Raw genomic sequence first — 11,526 nt, 5'->3', positions numbered from 1 at the left:
ATGAATGAGTGGGTAATGGGTGAATGAACAAATGAGTGGGTGGATGGGTGAATGAATGAGTGGGTGGATGGGTGAATGAATGAGTGGGTGGATGGGTGAGTGAATGAGTGGATGGGTAAATGAATGAACGGGTGGGTGAGTGAATGAATGGGTGAGTGGGTGAATGAATGGGTGGGTGGGTGAATGAGTGGGTAGATGGGTGAATGGGTGGGTGAAAAAATGAATGAGGTGGATGGGTGAGTGAATGGGTGGATGGGTGAGTGAATGGGTGGATGGGTGAATGAATGAATGAGTTGGTAGATGGGTGAATGTGTGGATGGGTGAGTGAATGAATGGGTGGATGGGTGAATGGGTGGGTGGGTGAGTGAGTGAATGGGTGGGTGGATGGGTGAATGAGTGGGTGGGTGGGTGATGAATGAGCGGGTGGATGGGTGAATGAGTGGGTGGGTGGGTAGGCGAATGAATGAGTGGGTAAATGAATGAATGAGTGGGTGAATGAGTGAATGGGTGAATGAATGAATGAGTGGATGGGTGGGTGAATGAATGGGTGGGTGGGTGAATGAATGAATGAATGGGTGGGTGGGTGAATGAATGAATGAGTGAGCAGGTGCAAGGTCCTGCAGTTTTCACTCCAACAAAGCACCGAATGCTAGTTTCACTTAAATCATAGATAAGTACTTGGAAGAAAAGTCGAAATCAATGCTCCCAGTCTGTTTACTTTAATAATAGGGAAGTGTTTGTGCTATAATTCCTCAAGTTTACAAACTCCACGTGATTTTAAAATTTACATCCTTGTTATTACCTGACATCTGCCAGACCCGCACTTCCAGGTGGCAAATGTGGTGCCCACTGCATGGAGGACGCAGCCATTAGGTCTCTCGGAGGTTTGTGCACTTTGCTGTTCCTGGCAGGGACAACTCAGAGGGCAGCAGCCTCCTGGTCAGCACAGGGCCCTGTCCCCGGGTGAAGCAGGGCAGGTGCTCGGCCCGCGTTCCCGAGGCTCTGGAGCAACTGCGAGCGGCCCAGGATGGCCGTGAATGCGGCCCAACATAAATACATAAACTTTCTTAAAACAAGAGATTTAGGCACAGACCTTCTTTTTAGCTCATCAGCTGTTAGTGTTAATTTCAAGTGTGGCCCAAGACAATTCTTCTTCTTCCAATGTGGCCCACGGAAGCCAAGAGACTAGATGTCCCTGTGCTAAGGGGGTTCTGGGGCCGCCGAGGCTGGGAGCCCCGTCTGCAGAACATGCCGGTGTAAACAGTGGAGCCGGTGCCTCCTCTGACGCCTCCCTGACGGCGCCTGTTGCCTTTTGGTTTCGTAAGTATGGAGAAACAACCTGAAGCAGCTTGGAGGGAGCTGAGCCCCAGGACAGGAGCTTGGTCTGGCTGGGGTCTAACACAAGGCCCCAAATTTGCTATAAAACTATGGAAAGCGTCTGATGAGTGGATGCCGCCTCCAGACCCTGGCGTCACCTCTGCTGCCTTTGATCTGCTCAGGAGAGCAGTGGGTGCTGGCAGAACCCATGGGAATTGGTGCAGTGTCACAAAGACCCAAGTCCACCACCGCCCCTGCCCTGCCGACCACCAGACCCAGGTCTCCCCCGCTCAAAGCCACCCACAGGGCAAAGGTCAAGCATGGCAGAGAGCTGCACACGGGGTCCCCAGGATGGGTGGGCCTCGGGGACCAGGCTGTAGCCTGGCCGCCCGTGCGGCAACCCTACCAGCAGGGCACTGTGGTTCTCAAGTCCCAACCCCCAAATGACCTTTGACCTGGGGACAGGCTTCCTCACCCACAGCTGTGGTTCCGAACAAGGTGGGGTGACCTCCCCACATCGCCACAGGAATCAGGCAGGACCCAGCACGTGAACAGACCCTCCAAGGCGCTGGGGGGTTCTTCCCCTGGGCCTGCTCTGGGGCCCCTGCCTACCCGCCTACAGCTTGGTGAGGGTGTCCAGGGGTCTCTCCATCCAACCAGACCCTGGGAGGGCCCATTCACTTTTTAAAAATGGCCAAAACCTACACACGGTGATGGCACCCAACGCAGCGTGTTAAGAAGACAGGAAACACTTTTGGACGCAAAGTGCAATGAACTGGAAGCACCTCACGCAGGTAAAATCAGTTTGGAAGGTTCCAAAACACTTCCTAAATGCCTTCATCTCTGAATACACTTTAACTCCTTGGGGCCCAGCAAGGTCTCTGCCTGGTGGGGAGGGGCGGCCAGGGGACTAAGGGCACAGCCCGACCTGATGCTCACTCATCCTTGGGCCATGGTCCCCACAGAGCCGCAGTGAGGATCAGAGGTCAGTGCACGTGGACAACCCTCTGCAAACACCCAGTGTCAGTCCTGCATAAATCTTTTCGTGTGAGCGTCATCTGCATTCACACAGCAAATAGTGGTTATTTTTCAGAGTGTGCTAAGAATGCATTACTCTCTTTAGCAAATAACATCCATAAATTTTGTTTCCAAAAACCTTTATCTTACTTGACAAGTGGGCTGAGACTGCTGAGCGCAGGGACTGTTTATCAACACCATAACTTTCTCTGAGATTTTCCATGGGAAACGGTCACAAGAATTCACTAACCCTTTGACCATAATGTTGTCTTCCAAGAACTCGACTTCTATGAGAAAACGCAGAGTAACACCCACAGGAACTGCCCTTGGGGAGCCTTCCTTTCTCAGCATTTGCAGAGCCTCTGAAGAGCCGCCGTCTTACAGACCCTTGGCCTGGCAGCCCGGCTGTATTCATGTTCTTCTAGCTTGGGAAGTGTAAAATCCTTGCCTTCCTTCCGAATTCGTTTCCTAAGTCTTCGCACCCGCAGCAGCCTGTTGCCCCGAGCAGAGTGGAAGTGCTGACCCCACTGCCCACAGGAGGCAGCGCCCATGGCCCACGGCCCCCGGCCCAGAGGACCCCAGGCTGACCTGGAGGGAGACGAGCCCCAGGAAAGCACAGTCAGTACAGCCGGCACGCCCATCCGCACCCACGGTCAGCAGTGACAGGCGCCTCTGCCCTCCTCGAAGCTCACGCCCAGGTGCGCCCTCCCTTGCTGGGAGCCCTCTTCCTGGAAGCTCATCCTGGGTGTGACTGCCAGGTCAGCTGTGGATGCGGGCAACAGCCTTTGTAGCTGACTGCACAGCTGTGAGCACCCCTCCTTGCCCCACAGCGCGGACGTGGTGCCTGAACCGGTGGGTAACTAAGCTCTTGTCACAGAAGCCCCAAGACACACATCAGCGTATCTCACAGGCTTCGTGGCAGACGAGACAGAGGAGCTCCAGCGGCTTCCAGCAGCTGCATGGCAGTAATGCTGAGACTCACTCTGCCCGTCTCTGCCCCAGACACACAGCACACTCCCGACAGCCCCCAGCAGGGTGCCCCATGGTGCACAACATTCAGCATGTGAGCGTGAACGCAGTGAAGGAACAGAGCCGCAGCCCCCACAGGCCCTGGGCCAGCGCGGGTCTCAGCGAGGAAGGCCTGCGGTCTTTCAGAGCAAGCCCCACCAAGGGCTGCCTGCTCTTAAGTGCAGAGCAGTGACTGTCTCTGGCCATTTGGCAGCATCCTTGGGGACCCTGAGAGAAGCCAGTCAGGAAGCCACACAGCTGTTGGATTGGAGGGATGCTGGCCACAAGACACACTACAAGGAGAGCGGCCCGGGACAGCCACTGTCTGCACGTGGTGGGGAGAAGGGAGCCTGGGGAAGCGCTGACTAAAGAGAGGCCAGTCTGCGGGGGAGCAGAGGGCGGGGAAGAGGAAGGAAGAGAGCTCCTTTGTGCCCACTCCGACCCCAGTGGCATCGCTGTCCTGGGAGCAGCCTCGTGCCCACAACAGCTGCCGCGGGGAGGAAGTGGGATGTCTCACTGCAAATGCTTCGGGAAAAACAAGATGGTGTACTTTCTGATCATATAAAACAGCAAAATAAAACAGTCGTGAGCACAGGGCCAGTGATTCTGCAGTTAGAACCGTGTGGGCTTCGTCCCCACCTCCGGTGAGGGCGTCTCCTGCACATGGTATCCACGCTTCAGGTCGCACACACGTGTCTTGGACCCAAGTTCGCCTTAAGAGGTGTCGATCGCTCCAAGAAAATGTGCTAACCTTGGAGTCTGGGGCCTGGGCTTCCCTCTGAGTCTTCCCCACAAAAAACGAACTGCGACCAGTCCTTCAATAAACTACCAGCCTCTGTTCTCGGAAGCACACGAGGGGAGGACGCCTGGGTCTTGCCAGCCACCACGTTCTATGATCCCAGGACAAATACGACTGCAAAGTGCGTGTTTGTTCCCGGCTTACAAAGGGGAGGTTTATTCATGGCCTCTCCACATCCAAGGGCAGCTGCTCCATGGGACGCTGGACAGCTCAGTTCCCTCGAAAGGGCGGCTGCACCATCAAGCCTGACTCAGCCCAAAGATCCAACCCGCAGGGTCCTGGCAGGGACAGCTGTGCCCTGGACGCCGGCGGGCCACTGCCGCTTCTGCACCGGGAGTCACGCCCCAGCCTCTCCCACTGGGCTCCTGGCCTGAGCTCTGCCCAGCTGGTGTAAGGACAGTAAAGGCAACCAGATGCCCTGACTGCGACCACCACTAACGGTTGCCAAGTGCGCACACAAGTACAAATCATAGACGCCCCGGCAGCTGCCTGAGGGACAGGCTTCTCCTCCAGCTTTATCCAAGTTGAGCTGGTCTTTGGCCAGATGACCGGGCCCAGGCCCCAAAGCCACCTGGGGTGCTCTGAGGATGGGTTAGACTTAAAGGTCACTTGGACTCCTCCAGTGGCCAGGACACACGTCTCTAGTGGACGGGTTACCTTCCGCGTTGTGAGGGACCGGCCAGGCCTGCAGGTGGGTGCCTTCCTCTGGCCTCACTGAGCAGCAACACTCAAGTCCAAACACAAAACCACCATTTACGGTGGAACCACGGGCTCTGTAGCCCAGCGTGACGCACCGGCAGGCCGTGTTCATGGGACTCACACTCCGAGCCACTGACACTCACCCAGCTCCCCGCAGCCGCCCTGTGCTTTACGCACCCACACCAGCACCACTGAGCCCTCACGTGGGTGCCAGTACACTCACAGTCGCCTGCACACAGAGGAGCACACAGCTGGGTCAGGGGTGCTGCCACATCCGGCTCTTCCCCAGTCCTGGTGAGCGCAGGAGTTAATGACAGAGTGTGGGGCTCAAACGCCCACGACACGCTGTAGCCCTCCACAGGCTTCTCAGCCTCTCAGGGCCTCAGTTTCCACATCTGTAAAATGGCTCAGTGACAGCTGCTACATGTTGTTGTGAGGACGTAACAACTTCACACATGGAGACCCTGAGAACAGCGCTCTCGGGAAGACCCGTGTACAATTCCTCTTTCAGACTAACAGACGAGCTGAGCGACGGACGAGCTGAGCAACGGATCTGAGAATGGGAGTGACCGTGCTCTTCACAGGACAGTTTCATCATCTGCTGCTATTCAATTATCTGGGTTGAAATAAACGGAAAGCCGGCCTGCCTGTAAACACTGTCATGCATTTCCCACAAGTGTAAAAAGGAAGTGAACAGTATCTTCCAGGTGTGGTGGGGACGGTCCAGGCACACCCAAAGCCCACTGCGCCTCCCTGAGAGCTCCCGTGTCCGGGCTGCCCTCATTTGGAGTGGGCAGGATTGCCAAACTGCAGCCCTCTCTGCTTCTGCAGGGATAGTCAACTTAGCAATTCTGAAAAGAATCAATGTTGACACAGAGAGTGGCTTTACTGTACTGCGGACAGTCGGACCCGGATGGGAGCCGGTCCCAGCCTGGCCAAACGTTGGGCCTTTGTATGCTGAGAATCCGGCCACTGCCGTGACCGGCCCAGGCTCTGAGTGCTGGCTGGGTCAAGCTGTATATTCTCCATGGAGCCCCAAGTTCCCAGGCGAGGTCGTCACACAACTGGGTCTAGCAGGTTTGTGGACATATGTGGAGAAAATGTATTTTCTTATCATAGGCACTAACACTGGAAGGAAAAAAATTTTACCTATAATTTGAAAACAGAGCCCAAGAAAATTAGGACATTAACGAGGCTCAATATACTTTCCTATTTCTTTTGAATATTATACTTTTAATCAACACCAGTCAGTCAGAGCAGACAGTGCCTCTGTCAGAGTGAAATGCAAAACGGATACTGTTCTTAATTTACTCTACTTCCAGTTCCCCTTTAAAATTTATTTTAAAACTTTTAAAATGAAGCTTTCACTTGGTCAGGGTGAAAATTTACACACTAGGATTGCAATGAAATCACTGGAATATAAAAACCATGGAAGAGTCCAGAGCATTTCCAACATCAAATACAAAACCCTTCAACAATGAGCTTTGCACTGGAGACACAGCTCTCAATTTTAACCTTAGAAAACAGGGAAAATGAAGCATGAGGAAACCTGGATGCCTGTCAATGGCTCTGGGGTAAAACCATAACCTGGGAAGCGCTCGGCATGCCCCAGCTAGCAAGCTTAATGCCCCTTTACTCAGAGTCTCAAGAACGAAGCCATAAGCACTTGCTTCCTAAAAGGGTGTTTTGTTCCTAAATAACAAAGGGAGACGTTCAGCGTTTCTCAAAACGTCTTTAATTAGAGTTTTCCACAGATGTGAAGCTCTCCGGCTCGGGTGAGGGTGTCGTGTGCAGGGCCTGGCACTCGGCTGCCTCTGAGAAAGCCCTGGGGGAGCCTGGCACCAAGTGCCTGCAGACACCGGGTAGAAACAAGCACCTGCACAGGTGCAGGCACAGGAAAGGGCTGCAGAGCCAGCATGGAAGACAGCCCTCAGAGGAGGCCAGGCCCTGGTCCCCCTGCCAGCCTGCAGGCCTCAGGATGGGCCCAGGAGGAAAGGCCTCGGCCACAGGGCTCCGGCCCCTCGGGCAGGGGGCTCCGGGAGTGGAGAGACCCCGGGGGTCCGAGAAAGCTGGGGCCACAGAGCCCCGGAACCTTGTCTCAGTTTTTAGGGATCCTGATGCAGCTGTCAGTGGTCTTCTGACCCCGAAGTTGTGGAAAGAGAAAAGTGTGTGAGAGGGTGCGCATGTGTCTGTGTGTGTCTGCATGCATGTGGCTGGGCATCCATGTGTGCCTGTGTGTGTGTATGTGACTGTGTGTACGTGCGTGCATGTCATTATGCATGTGTGTACATGTCTGTCTGTGTGACTGTGTGTGACTGTGTGTATGTATGTCTACGTGAATGTGTGCATGTATGTGTACATGTCTGTTAGCGTGTGTGTGCCTGTGTATGTGTGCATGTCTGTGTGTGACTGTATGTATGCCTATATGAATGTGTGCATGTATGTGTACATGTCTGTTAGTATATGTGTGCCTGTGTATGTGTGTGCATGTCTGTGTGTGACTGTGTGTACGTATGTCTATGTGAATGTGTGCATGTATGTGTACATGTCTGTTAGTGTGTGTGTGCCTGTGTATATGTGTGCATGTCTATGTGTGTGACTGTGTGTATGTCTACATGAATGTGTGCATGTATGTGTACATGTCTGTTAGTATGTGTGTGCCTGTGTATGTGTGCATTTCTATCAGTGTGACTGTGTGTACATATGTCTATGTGAATATGTGCATGTGTGTGTACATGTCTGTTAGTATGTGTGTGCCCGTGTGTGTGCATGTCCGTGTGTGACTGTGTATATGTATGTGAATGTGTGCATGCATGTGTACATGTCTGTTAGTATGTGTGCCTGTGTGTTTGCATGTATGACTGTACGTATGTCTGTGTGAATGTGTGCATGTATGTGCACATGTCTGGTAGCATGTGTGTGCCTATCAGTGTGTGTGACTGTGTGTGCGTATATCTATGTGAATGTGTGCATGTATGCGTATGTCTATTAGTATGTGTGTGCCTATGTGTACATGCATATATATCTGTCTATGGGAACATACGTACCTGTGTACATGTGTCTGGGTAGGGGTGTGTGTGTCCGTTCACACCTATATCCATGAGTCAGCACCTATCTGTGCAGGTGTCCATGTGTGCATGTGCACATGTATCTGTGGGATGTGTGTGGGAGTGTGCTGCAGCCTCTGTCAAAGCACGGCAGGGGAGGTCTCAGCCTGGCCATCATCTTCCCTACCAGGCGCCCCCACATTGTACAGCCCTCCCCTCCAACTGGAACCTCCCGTTAGGCCATCCCAACATCTGGGCCTGTGTCCCAGCCAAGTGGCTGTCCCCAGGTGGGGACTCAGAGGGGTTTTCATTTCCATACAGGGTACTCCTTCCCTAGCTGTGCCCAAAGAATCCACAAGGTCAGGGAAAAGGTGCTTGGAGGGCACATGCAATTGAGGATGAGCCAGCAAGTTTCAAAACGGATACACCGACATCCCTTGCAGAGAATTCCTCACCACCAGCAGTGGGGAGAAGAGAGAGAAACACAGAGGGAGACAAAGAAAGAGAAGGGGGAAGGGAAACCTGGCCTCAGAGCACAGGCCTGGCCACATGTCGTGCAGGTGCAGGTGCAGGTCGGCTAACCCAGGCCGACCCTCAGGGAAGGCCACCAGCCCTCAGTGAATATCGTGCTTTGTATCTCAAATAAAGCCAGGTGATGGGATCAGGAACCACAGCCTGGATGATGTTCCTGCACACAAGCCGGGGATCAAAGTGCACAAACAGGCTCCCAAGCAGGCACCGGAGGACCTGGGCGTTAGGGCTGGGCTGGGATAAGTCTCTAGTCTTGGATCCTTTCTGGAATCGAGGGGTGATTACACAGATCTTAGCAGGCCCTGGAACCTGATGGCCTTCAAGGATTTAGTAAAAAGGCACTGGGCCTGGGAAGCTTTAGCAGAGACACAGTGGGGAGTTACCCAGTCCTCTCTGAATTAGAAACTCGGGCAAGGAACCCAGCAGGGAGAGGCAAGGCCAGGGAGGGAGAATAACAATATAAAAAGGAAAACAAGATAAGGAGAAGGTCTGGGCGGTGGAGGCCCGTGGGGGCGGCCCAGCCTGGAGGAATGTCGAGGGAGGGACACGGCTCCAGCAGAGAGGGCTGGGGAGGAGGGAGGAGTGTCCCTTCAGCAGAACAGGGCTTTAAACCACAGGTGTGTGGTGAGGGCCAGAGCATGGGAGGGGTGCTGGGCTAAGGATCCGGCTGCTGAAAGGTGGGGGTCTGTAGAGCGGGTGCTTCCGGGAAGAAGTACGCAACCAGGAAGCAGCCCCAGCTTGAGGCAGTGGGACACGCTGCAGGCAGGTTAGCAGGTGGGCAGGTGGGCACAGGGGTTAGCACACAAGTGAGCTTGGAGCCTGGGAGGGGTGCTGTGCTTAGTATCTGCCTGCTGGAAGGGTTGCAGAGCAGGCGCTCCCGGGAAGAAGGCGCAACCAGGAAGAAGCCCCAGCGAGGGGCAGTGAGACACGCTTCAGGCAGGTTAGCAGTTTAGCGGGTGGACATGAAGGTGAGCACACTGGGGAGCTGGCTCCAGCTGTCCCTTCCCTCCCTCGTAGGAGGCTGCCCAGGGAAAACAGGCAGGGCTGGGTAGGTGCATGTTAACTAACGGCGGCCAGGCACTTCCCACATCCTAAAACGGCAGGGGGCTGGGACCACCTTCCCCACAACCACTCGTGGAGGACCACACATCAGGACTCGGGCCTGGGGAGGCCAGGGGCCCGAGGATGCTCTGACAGTCACCACGGCCAGATCCTGGTCAACGCGTGAGCTCAGGCCACAGCCCTTGTCCTCAATCAGCCTCACCGCACAAAATGTAAAGCAACCGACATTTCAAAGACAAGGAGCCCCTGGCCTTTGACAGGGAGAAGTTCATGGATGATTTTCATGCATTCGCAGGAAGTTGTGCTTGGACGGTTCCCTCGGGCCTGGGGTCTCCCAAGGGTGTGGCAGAGGATGCAGTGGAGACTAGGGTCCCAGGAGGGGTGGGCCTGGTGTGCTGGAGCCGGCTGGGACTCAGCCAGCCTCTGGACCCTGCCCCTGCCCCAACCAGGCTCTCCCCAGCATCCGCCTGCCTGCAGGAACCCGAAACAGAAACAGACAGCAAGCTAATGGCCAGCTCCAAAAACCAGAGGGAAAGCGGGTTGTTATCATTCGGCATGGGGGCTGGGAAGGAGGGCAGAACTCTGGAAACGAGATGACGCTGAAAGGAAGCCAGCAGAGGCTGCTGGGGCCAGGCTGTGAAAGGACGGGAAGGAGGCCTCCCCAGCATCAAAGCTACTCAGCCACATGCAGACGGGTGAGGGGGACGGACATGCCAGCACAGAAACCATCTGACCCAACCGCAGTTGTATTGAAGTGTTGGGATCCTGAGTGCTGTTTTCATTTTCTTGTCTTCATTTCACACCTTTGTAAATGAAGTTATTAAATTAAAATTGGAAAACCAGGTAGGGGACTGACTTGGGAAGAACAACACAGTACCTCCAGGCCTCCTTCAGTCTGAATGACATGGGCCCTGCGTGTCCAGGAGGACAGCCAGGAGGGGCTGCAGCGGGGCCCTGCAGTGCTGTGCAGAGCGGGCACCGTGGGTTGGGAGTGAATCCTGCTGCCCTCAACTCCCATCACCAGCACGCCCCATGCCGCAGTCCCTGTGCACGCAGAATGTTCAGGGTGAGGACGCTGTTGGAGGGCACTGCACCAGCCACACGACCAAGCCCACGGCTGGACGGCGAATCCGAGCGACCAGGGCACACAGGCCCACGCTGCTTCGGCCAGGGGCACAGGCCAGGATTCATCATTAAAGAAACCGGAAAACAGAGAGGCCTGGGAGAGCGACCAGCTAGGCTGCACTGAATGAGGGCACGGGCCTGTGGGGCTGTGAGTGCTGAGAGTAGCCGCCTGAGAACAGCCCCAGGTGCCTCATCTCTGCAGGGATGAGCTATGCCCACAGGTGCACAGTGGCCATCTGACAGCCTCACAGCTTTCAGAAAAGCAGATAGATCTAAGAGGGCTCAAGTCAACCACTAGAAATGTAAGCGGAAACAGGCCTCCATGGGTCATCCAGAACCACTCTTTCATCTCAGGTGACATTCATTCCACCCCAGGAGAATTCCTTAAAAGGAACATTCCAGTAGAACTGACTGTGAAATCACCCAGACTTCAGGGCGGGAGGGACGTCAATGGGAATCCACACCTTCTCGGACTTTCTAAAGTCACCCGCTCCCCGAGCCCGCAGGATAGAGTGGCCGGGCCGTCCTCACACGGCGGCTCCTGCGGGGGCGGCCCCAGGTTCCCCGCCTCCTCCAAGGACATTCCTAACCGAGGTGCCGGGGCCAGCACCGCCGGGCTCCTGAACGCACCCGCTGCCTTTGGGAGAGCACCTGGCAGAAAGGCGCCGCGGAGCCGCCCTCCCCTCCCGCAAGCGGCCCCGCTGGATTCCTGGAATCATATTTTTGGACCTGCTGCCGCAAGCAGTTCCCGCCCTCGGCCCTTTCAATTCCTCTTTCGGGAGGGGACCGCTCTCCACCCCTCTCAGGAGGGCGAGGCGCGGCCCGGGGGTCCCTCACCTCCAGCCCAGCAGAGGGAGGGCCGCGGGGAAGCGGTCCGGGTTTTAACCATTGTGTTTCTTTCGCACTTTGGAAACGGACTCC

The 11,526-nt window shown here is 55.2% G+C and overlaps 1 protein-coding gene across 1 annotated transcript in view; it reads right to left on the bottom strand.

Moving 5' to 3' along the window:
* Window positions 1-11,472, bottom strand: part of GAS6 (growth arrest-specific 6) — a 60,925-nt gene extending 49,453 nt beyond the window's left edge. Inside the window, exon 1 of the mRNA XM_011979419.1 lies at window positions 11,443-11,472. The gene's annotated coding sequence lies outside the window, so the exon portion shown is untranslated. The remainder of the gene's footprint in view (window positions 1-11,442) is intronic.
* Window positions 11,473-11,526: the final 54 nt, after the last annotated feature.

Source organism: Mandrillus leucophaeus, unplaced genomic scaffold (assembly GCF_000951045.1).
Source record: "Mandrillus leucophaeus isolate KB7577 unplaced genomic scaffold, Mleu.le_1.0 Scaffold201, whole genome shotgun sequence".
NCBI lineage: Eukaryota > Metazoa > Chordata > Mammalia > Primates > Cercopithecidae > Mandrillus > Mandrillus leucophaeus.
Note: the sequence above shows the minus strand (reverse complement) of the source record. Positions and strands in the feature narration are given on the sequence as shown.